This window comes from Manis pentadactyla, chromosome 7 (assembly GCF_030020395.1).
Source record: "Manis pentadactyla isolate mManPen7 chromosome 7, mManPen7.hap1, whole genome shotgun sequence".
Taxonomy (NCBI): domain Eukaryota; kingdom Metazoa; phylum Chordata; class Mammalia; order Pholidota; family Manidae; genus Manis; species Manis pentadactyla.
The window spans coordinates 103141202-103152089 of NC_080025.1; positions in this window are offsets into that span (position 1 = coordinate 103141202).

A 10888-nucleotide genomic window follows, 5' to 3' on the forward strand; every position below is an offset into this window, starting at 1 on the left:
TGAGGATCATGTGAGCATCTAGCTGCAAAGGGCTGCCCTTTCAGCAGAATAAAGAAGGCTGAAGAACAGGGCCAGCTCAGAGGAACAGAGAACCAAGAGATGGAGAGAGACAGATGCCCAACAACTTCATCTGAGCACCTACAGTCAACTTTGCCAAGGTTATTCAGCTCCTGAACTCAGTTTCCTGACCCAGTGCATTAACTAGTTTGACTTGGCTTTCTAGCAAGTAAGGTGGAACACCAAAGTGCTGGTTACTCACCACAATTTAATTTTATATATTTTTGCTTCTTATTTTTATATACTATGGAGAGGATATATGTTTGGGTCCTTATAAATGGAAGTTAATTATTGCAGTTAAAAGTTTAGTTAATACCAGTTATTGAGACTCTTCTAAAAGCAGTAGTGACAAAGAAATACAACTATATATGTGCTTTTGTTTTCCAAGAAAAAAGAGTAAATATATCCAAAAGCACTTTGTTAGTTTCTGGACTCCTTTTATACTCATGATTTATTGAGGGGTACCAAAGAACTTCTGTTTATGTGGGTTAAAACTATCAATATTTACTTTACAAAAGGTAGAAACTAAGACATTTAAAAAATACCTATTGATTCATTTGACATAGCAATAATGATGCATTCCAAGTTAACATAAATAACATCTTAGTATTATTACTTTTTTAATTAAGGTATCATTGATATACAATCTTATGAAGGTTTCACATGAACAATATTATCCATCAGCGAAGTAATGTGCTAGAGTCATTACTTGTCTTCTCCGTGCTGTACTGCCTTCCCTGTGACCTACCTATATGGTGATTGTGAATTATAGTGCCCCTAATCCCCTTCTCCCTCCCTCCCCACTCGCCCTCCCCATGCCTCTCCTTTGGTAACCACTAGTCCCTTCTTGGAATCTATGAGTCTGCTGCTGTTTTGTTCCTTCAGTTTTGCTTCGTTGTTATACTCCACAGATGAGTGAAATCATTTGGTACTTGTCTTTCTCCACCTGGCTTATTTCACTGAGCATAATACCCTCCAGCGCCATCCATGTTGTTGCAAATGGTAGGATTTGTTTTTTTTTCTTATGGCTGAATATTCCATTGTGTATATATAGAGATAGATTTCCATTTATTAGTGTCTTCTTTAATTACTCTCATGAGTGTCTTGCAGTTTTCAGGGTATAGATCTTTCACTTCCTTGGTTACATTTATTCCTAGGTATTTTATTCTTTTTGATGCAATTGTGAATGAAGTTGTTTTCCTGATTTCTCATTCTGTTAGCTCATCATTAGTGTATAGAAATGCAACAGATTTCTGTGTATTAATATTGTCTTCTGCAACTTTGCTGAATTCAATTATTAGTTCTAGTACTTTTTGGGTGGATTCTTTAGGTTTTTTTATGTACAATATCATGTCATTTGCAAACAGTGACAGTTTAACTTCTTCCTTACCAACCTGGATGCCTTTTATTTCTCTGGGTTGTCTGATTGCTGTGGCTAGAAACTCCAGTACTATGTTGAATAAAAGTGGGGAGAGTGGGCATCCTTGTTTTGTTCCCGATCTTAGAGGAAAAGCTTTCGCTGTTAAGTATGATGTTGGCTGTGGGTTTGTCATATATGGCCTTTAGTATACTGAAGTATGTACCCTCTATACACATTTTGTTGAGAATTTCTATCATAAATGGATGTTGAATTTTGTCAAATGCTTTTTCAGCATCTATTGAGATGATCATGTGATTTTTGTCCTTTTTGTTGATGTGGTGGATGATGTTGATTGATTTTCGAATACTGTACCATCCTTGCATCCCTGAAATAAATCCTACTTGGTCATGACAGGTGATCTTTCTGATGTATTTTTTAATTTGGTTTGCTAATATTTTGTTGAGGATTTTTGCATTTATGTTCAATCAGGGATACGGGTCTTTAATTTTCTTTTTTTGTGATGTCTTTGGTTTTGGTATTAACATATTATTATATATAATAGTATTATTATAAAATTAGTTCTGACTTTACAGACCCCCTAAGATCTGTTCTAAAGTTAAATGGCAGTTTGTTTCTTTTTGGAAGAAGCATAAAAAAGGACAAAACTTGGAAAGTGAATGTTTTTTGCCTTAGTTGATAATACTTGATTCTGAAAAATAGCTCTGTAATGTATTAAAATCTTAGCAAAGTTTGCCCGTTTTTGGTAGGCTTGTCAGGCCTTGGTTTACTGAGTGACACCTTGGCCTACCATGCGTAAGGTTTACTTGCTGTGTAATCCGCCTGGATAGCAAAGACTCTGGGTCTTCCCAGCATAATTTTCTGTGCTTTATGTTGACTTTACTATATACTTGATTATGTAAAGAAGAAAAAAAGTTCTTTTTAATCATGTTACCATCTACATTTATTTTTAAATGCTTATTTCAACTCTAAATAGATAACAGCTATTATTTCTAAGGCACTGATGATGCTATGACAATCACATATCCAAATATCTTCTGACGAGTTTTTTATTTTTGTCCTCCCAGAAATTAGATCTTAAAATTAGAAAAAGTATAGTAAAATGAGGATTTGTGGGAACCATTATTCAATCATACTTTTAAACTTTTTAGTATTTTTATTGTGGTAAAATATACATAACATAAATTTTAACATTTTAATCATTTTTTAAGTATACAAAAAATCAAGAAAGTTTTTATACCTAAAACCATCTTGAGATATCCTAGGGGGGGCCTCTGGAAATCACAAAGATTTGTTCTTTCACCTTATACAAAGAGAGTGCTAGGTTTGTTCTATGTGTTAGTATTGTAGGAGAGATCCGATAAAGGGTTGACATCCAAAATATATAAAGAGCTCACACACCTCAACAAACAAAAAGCAAATAATCCAATTAAAAAATGGGCAGAGGAGCTGAATTGAATACAATGAACATTGTAGGAGAACAGTTGTCAAATCAGAAAAGCTCAGCTTTCTCTAGGTTAAATTTGTCCAGATAAAATGTTGTTAATATAAATATTTCAGAAACAGTAGGCTTTCTAGGGGTCCCTGGAGATTTGTCAAGGCCTATCTGACCTTAATTTGTTTTTACCTTCAAGGAAAATACTAAACAAAACTCTTATGAAATTGTTGGGTTGTGTTTTTCCATATATATTGGAGTCTTGGCAACACTTTGCCTGATGATGTTAGAGAACAACAGTATAGTGTTGTCAGTCACAATTTCATTTACTATTTAACATGTTACCTTAGCCTAGTCACAGTCTTATTTCTTTAATTTGAATCTAATATCTTCTAGGCCATGGTTTCCAGATGGGGATGCCCATCAGATTTCCCTATGGAGTTTTATAAAAAGACAGTTGTCTAGACCCTACTCCTGAATCTCTTTACTTATTATTTTTAGAACATTTTTGATATGTTTCTTGATCATTATGTTATATCCCAAGTTTTTTTCCTCTATAAAAATTATGTTTCTCTATTTTTATGATTGGGTTTCTTCAAATATAAGCTTAATCATTATCCTTAAGGACAGTTTTTCTATTTTTTTCTTTTTTGGAATGGCTTTATCTTTCGTTGGCATGCCACAGAAACATCAGTATTCAGTACCCCTCATAAGACCTTTCACCTTTTAAGGTTACTGGTCAAAAATTAAGCACAGCCCGTTTTAAGTCTCTGCCATCTACAGACAGTGTTTGACTCTGATAGATTTTGTCTTCACCCAAAAAGGATGGTCTCAGAGCCTTTTCTCAGTCTAGAAAAGGATTGTATCAAGTTCTTCAAACTATCCACACTTTAAAACTTAGCCTCTGAGGTACAGGCTTCTGAGTTGGCATATCTTAGATAACTTTCAGAGCATACCAGTGAACTGAGTTACAATCTCCAGGACTGTTTTCAGCTAAGAGGACTGTTAACCCAAGACCCATGATACAAAAATCAATTACAGTTGACCCTTGAACAGTAACAGTCGCTAGGGGCACCAACCCCCACTCAGTCGAAAATCTGTGTATAACTTTTGTCTCCCCCAAAACTTTACCAAATCTGCTGTTGACTGGAAGCCTTACCAATAACATAAACAGTGGATTAACACATATTTGTATATCGTATGTATTATATGCTATATTCTTATAATAAATTGAGAAAAGAAAATTTTTTTTCAAATTGTGGCAGATCTCAAAAAAAATTTACAACATATTTATTGAAAAAAATCTGCATATAAGGGGACCCAGGGAGTTCAAACCCATGTTATTCAAGGGTCAACTATAAATAAGACTGAATGAACTGTTAAGAGAAATTTCACTGTGGTTGTTTTTTTGGGGGCAATGTTGTTGACTTTATTTCAATGTTTTATATTCTGGTTGTATAAATAAACCCTTTTCTTTCTTCTTAAGCTACCTATAACCTATAAAAGTTATTAGGCTCTGTTTTTGTAAACTGAAATGAAACATTTAAAAATTATATTTGATTCTCACTGACCCCACAGAATTCAGAAACTCTTGCTGAGTTTCCTTACTTTTCATGGCAATAAAATTATTTGCAAAGGTTTGCTAAGAATCTATTCTCCTTATTATCAGGTTACAATTGGGTGAATCAATTAGGTGCAATCAGAGCCTTACCTGGAATACCATATTTGAGAATGATGCTTATTTAATCAGATATGACCAACTACTTTTAGGGAACTAAAGTTAACACTACTTATGGAGCTTACAAAGCTCTCTTTTTTTTATGTACAGATGCTTTCAAAACCCTCTTGAGAAAACTGGCTGGCGTATAGGAGTCCAGCTTCACAGAAGGTAAGGAAGGTTACTTCCTGCCAGACCAGGAAACTTAAGAAATTTTGGGAATTTCAAGGAGAAAGAAATTCAGTCAAATTTATAGACACTGCAGTTGATGGCAAGAATTTCCAAACCACAAGAGAGAGAATCTTTTGAAAGATCATGCTGGGATTGTTTATGAAAACTTGTAGATGGAGATTAATTTTGTAGTTGGTCAAATTACTGTATGGACCTGGAATTTTCAAATCATACTTAAGAATAATCTTTATTTGAGGTTGCTATGATCACAAAAGGAGATGGGAGACTACAGAAAATTTTGACATAGACCAAAAGGTTACTTGGTGTCTTCACTGAAAAATTAAGCATTGTTTGACAGCACACCTTGCCGAGTTTCTGATTCTGTAGTTTGTGCCTTTCATTGTCTTTGAGCTGTTTTATAGAAAACTGATAGTAATGCAAATAATCCTAGTCTGTAGAAATGAAAATTATGTGCAGAAATGCAACTGGTTATCACCCTGTAGATATTAATCGGCTTTGCATCTATTTTTATATCCATTCCTGATTCAACTATGAAAGTGTAATACTTTGAATTCTCCTATATAACATCTTACTGATTCCTTCATTAATTAAGTAGCTAAATAAAATCTTTGATGTGTCATTTTCTATTGATATAATATGTCTCACAATTTTACCTTTTAAAAAATTACTGTAACAGGTATTTGCCTGTTATATATTTTCCCACTCCTTTGCTTTCATGCTTCCTCTGTTATAATATGCATTTCTCTTGTAAACAACATACAGATGAGTTTTGTTTGATTTACCCTATGTGACAACCTACATTCTCATCTGTGGGTTAAGTCCATTTACATTGAATTAGATTACACTTACCCTGAAATTATTTACTGTGTCTTATTTTGTGCATTTTCTTTATAATATTTTATCTTGGCTTCTTTTCATTCCTTTTCTGCTGTCTACTGGATTGATGGGCTTTTCTTCATTCCCCATCTTCCTTTCTTCTTGTTTGGAAGTTTCTCATTCTTTTTCTAATATTTAGTGGCTATCCTTAGGGCAGAGACTGCTAGATGCCTCTGTAGTAGTCATTCTCTTTTTTTCCTTAGCAGTAAAACTGGGAAATATATCTTGCTGAAAAACTACATTTCTGAGCTTTCCTCACAGATGGAAGGGACATGATATATAATGAGAAATTGTTGGTTGGTACTTCTGGAGAGGTTCATTAAGAGAGTAATGACCGTTGGCCTATGTTCCTTTGACCTTCCCTTCTGTATCCTGCTTGGAATATGGGTGCGATAGCTGCAACACCAGAAACCATAATGCACCATGAGGCATCTTTGAGGATGGAAGCCACACCATAAAGACAATAGGTCAGAATTAAGAGCTTGAGCCCTAATGACTGAGGAATGGCCAAGTCTGCTCTGAACTTCCCACCTCCAGATTTCATTCATGTGAAACAAAGATTTCAAGTCACTTCAGTCAAGATTTTTGTTATTAGCTGAATGCAATTTCTAATTGATTCTGCATAATTTTTTAAACATGCATACTTGATTTAACAAAATCTAAAATTAATCAATACCTCTATACACATTACAGACTGAAACCACTACCATAAGAAACTTGTATATACAGGTCAGATTACTCACATTTTTTAAAACTCCATGCTGATTCTTTGCACTGTCTCCCTTACCACACACGCACACACATTTATTTTCTCAGATTCTTACAACAAATTCACAAAGTATATACCCTATTCCATTTTTATAGATAAGGAAATGAGGATTCATAGGGATTGGGTAACCTACCCAAGGTCACATAATAAGTGGCAAAGTCATGATATGAAGTCTTTCTAACACCCAAACTATTTCAATTGTGTTACAACTCTTAGCTGCACTCGATCAACTACTTTCCCAGCACAGTAGCTGGGGACGTGCACACTCTCTGTTTGAGGTAAGGCTGGAGTAAAGCGTGCTGTGTTGTCATTCAGATTATGGTGTCTTATTAAATGGACTTATCATAGGAGATCAGTCTGCTAATAAAATGACAGCAGCTTTTGCTTTAGTAAATTACCTGGATTCACACCTTTTCCCTGAGGAAATCGACATCTTCATAGGAGTTCTGTAGTAATGCCCTTGGGACGCCTTTCTAGAGGATGAGCTAATATAACTGGGTCCTAATAAGCCTCAGCAGACAAACAAAATAGAAGCAGAACTAATCATCTTTATCAGAAAGGGAACAGAGAAAAATGTTAAATCACCTTAAAAACTGTGTCCTCCTTTCAGCACCACCAATGAGATATTGCTAAAAAAAGGGGGGAGTTTTGTGTGTTGTACAGCAGAAAGACATTAAAAATGTTTAGAAATAGGGAGCACGAAAAACTATTTTAGCTAAAAGTAAGGGTCAGGAGGGGAATGATTGAACAACATAGAATACTGAAGTATTAAAATTAATAAAATAGGAATTTAAAAAATCAAATCAAATTCTTTCCATTTCGTTGACATAAATAAAATATTTACTAGGCAAATTTGACCAGATATACATGTTTTGAAGGTAAATGTAGCCAAATTATGTAACCTAGAGCTTCTGCAAATTCTAGATGCAAATCTTTTGGAAGGATAACAAAAAAGAAATATAAAAACTAAGATCAACAGATTCAGAAACAAAATTCAGAATGAATTTTTCTGGTCAGAGGGCAAGAATGCTGAATTAAACACTTCTGAGCTTTATGGAATATTTGGGTCACAATGACTCATTCATGTATTTTCATTTTTGCTGATCTTCCAATTTAATTTCTTTTCTAACATTAGTTGCAATGAAACACTGACATAAGCTTCACTCACACATCTACCCTTTCTTTATCCTCCCCACCACAGTACCCAGGTATCACCTTTCTTGAGTGTATTGCGAAGGAATGGGGATGGTTCTCTGCCTTCCCATGTTGCCCTCTTTGGGTGTTGCTTCTCCAGATCCTGGAGACCTTTCACCTTACCCAGCACCCCTCTAACAAATCACACATTTCTCTACTGACCACCACCTTCTAGAACTTGGGGTCTACAGTTCCTCTTGATACAGTTTGGCTACCGTGGGCTTAAAGAGTGAATGTGAAACTACCCACACTTCCCTTTCTGCCTTATTCTTCATACCACATAACCACAAGGCTATTTGGATGAAGTAGATTTCCCAGAGGGTAGGGCTAATTAAATGGACTTACAACATGCAAGTAAATAAATGGTAAACTATGTGTTAAAGTTAACCTTACTCATACTAAAATAAAAGCTAAAGAGGTTTTGGGAACAGAGGTGGGTGGAAGAGTCAGCTTGAGCAGAAGAATCTGAGGTGGACTTTTCAATTCCAAATTGGGCTCCTGAGGCCTCCCAGCCAGTGTGGGATTTGAATATGCCTTCTCTTCTTACCAACACACATCACCGAAAGACAAACACTGGTTCAGAAATAACAAAATCTAGATTCATATACAGGAAGAGAACCATTTCTCTAAATGTAATGAAGACTGCATAACTCTCTGCCCACCAATGAGAATACTTTAAAATTTTCCCTCTACTTCCAAACAGTGGCCAAAGGCAAAACAAGAAAGGGGGTTCAGGAGGCCTTCGTGTTTCTTCTCTGTCAGGCTACACAAAAAAACTTGCTGAAGTTCTGGAATGACCACTTCCTGTACCTGGAGCCTAAATATATCCCTACATACGATGCCTCACAGAACTCTGTGCAAAAGGAAAGGAGAGAGTGACTGATCATCTTCCTGTCTAAGCAACTGACTTCCAGTTGCATTAGGAACCAAGGTTCAAGTGACTTCTGTAGATGTACTTTCCAGAACTAATTTCCACTGCTTTGTGCGCACACCCTTTCCATTAATTTAAAAAAAAAAATGATTGAAGCAGAACTGGTGCAAGACTTTGTTCTCTAAATCTGTGAATCCCCAATGGGGGCAATTTTCCCCTCCAGGGAACATTTGGCAATGTCTAGAGACATTTTGGATTGTCACAATTGCAGGGGAGGTGGGTGGAAATGCTTCTGGCTACTAGTGGGTAGAGGCCAGGGATGCTGCTAAACATCATACAGTGAACAAGACAGCTCCCCACAAGAATTTTCCAGGTCCAAATATCAGCAGTGCTGCTACTGAGAAACCCTATTCTAAATGCTTGGGAAAATGACATTTTGCTTTTATCTGCAACCAGTACTCACCGTGCTATCACCCTATGTCACTCCTGAATTTTATTTTTAACAGTTCATCAGCCAATTCTCCTACAGATAACCCCCCAGAGGCAGATTACAAATAATAATGGCATTTACTGAGTTCTATGTGCCAGGTTCTAGAATAAGGACTTCACATACTTTATCTTGCTTTTGTCCCCATTTTTAGAAGAGAAAATTGACAATTAATTGCAGATGTACATAAAACTTAAAATCACAGAAGTGGAAGTCAACTCAGCACTCCAAAGTTTCTGCTCTTTAATACAGTACCTTTCTAAGGAAACAAACAGTGTCAATTCAATTCACTAAGCAATTACTTTAGATCCAGAATTCTGCTTTCCATCAAGAGAACTTTTCATCTTTTAACAAAAAGTGTTTGTTAAATATAACTTTGTAATTATGGTCGTCTATCACTTGGGGCAATATTGCTAGATTTAAAAATGTATTTTTAAAACTGTCCTTTCCAAAAAGAAGAAAAACTATGTATTTTATGTATTTTAGTCTCCTATTTAAGGAATCTCTTCACTTTTGGAACATTTAGGTTAATGTGCATACTGCTTTAGATGGCAGAACCAGGTAAAATTGCAAGAAAGCTTGCTCTATCTTGGGGTACCCATATTAAAGAAAGAAAGAAACATTCTGTAACATTTACAACAGCATATTGAATTTTTTAATTCATGTGCCTGTCTCCTCCATTATCTTTTGTATTAAATTTCTACAGCTGCATAACAAATTAAGCCACATTTAGCAACTTAAGACAACACGCCTTTATTAGCTTGCAATTCCATAAGTGAGAAGTTCCAGTATAGCCACCGGTCTCCCAAGGCTGAAATCATGGTATCAATCAGGCTGAGCTCTCTGAAGGCTCTGGGAAAAATCCACTTTCAAGGTCATTCAGGGTCATGGACAGAATTCAGTTCCTTGCAACCATGAGATTAAAACCTCCTTTCCTTTCTGGCTGTTAGCCAGGGGTTGCTCTCAGCTCCTAGACTCTGCTCTCTGGTCTTTGCCCCTCCCATCTCAGAGCCATCAGTGGAGACTCTCCCCAATGATAGATCTACTTCAGGCTTTGACTGTCTTTCCTGAAGACCCCATTCCATTTTAAGGACTCACCTGATTAGGTCAGACCCACTGAGGACAATCTCCCTATCTCAAAGTCAATTGATTTGAGACCTTAATTACATCTGCAAAATCCCTCACAGTAGTACCTAGTGTTTGACTGAATAGTTGAGAGAAGGTGCATGTGTATAACAGGTGGGCAGGGATCTTGGGAGTCATTTTAGAATCCTGAGTGGGTTAGTCCATACATTCCTAGATGGGACAAACTGGGCCATATACATCTTTTGTACCAAAAGATGTCCCATAAGTGTTCACTGAACTGAATTGTTTTAAAGGAATTAGGATATTATAAAGTCTGGAAATTTACACAGGAGCGTTAACTTCCTGGTATGGAGGACTCCAATCAGGAAATAGATCAGGTAAGATGCAAAGCTCAGGATGCCTTTGGGCTGATCACCATCCCCAGCCAAAAATTAAGTGGAGTTTCTACTTTCACTGTGGGAATGCAGCTCTGATTAAGGGAAATCAAAGAAAAAGAATTCCTATCCCAGAAATGTGCAAGAGAACTTTCCAGAATCCTGTCTGTTCTACTGAGTAAAGGGTGTGTTCTGTGGGTGCATGGTGTCATGGACTTCCCTTGGGTAGTTTGCCTGTTCTTTGAGGGTGGAACCACATACTATTCATATTTATCCCTAGGGCTAGCACGGTGTCGTTCGGAAGCAAAAGCTGACTGTGTAAAGATAAAAGATGACTGAATGTTTGTAGAATGAATGTTATTTAACGTGTCTCTGTTAGTAGTCATTCATTCCTGCGGGGGAGGGTTCCATCCAGTGCATTTTCTGCAATCCAACAATGCCTGTCCTGTCCC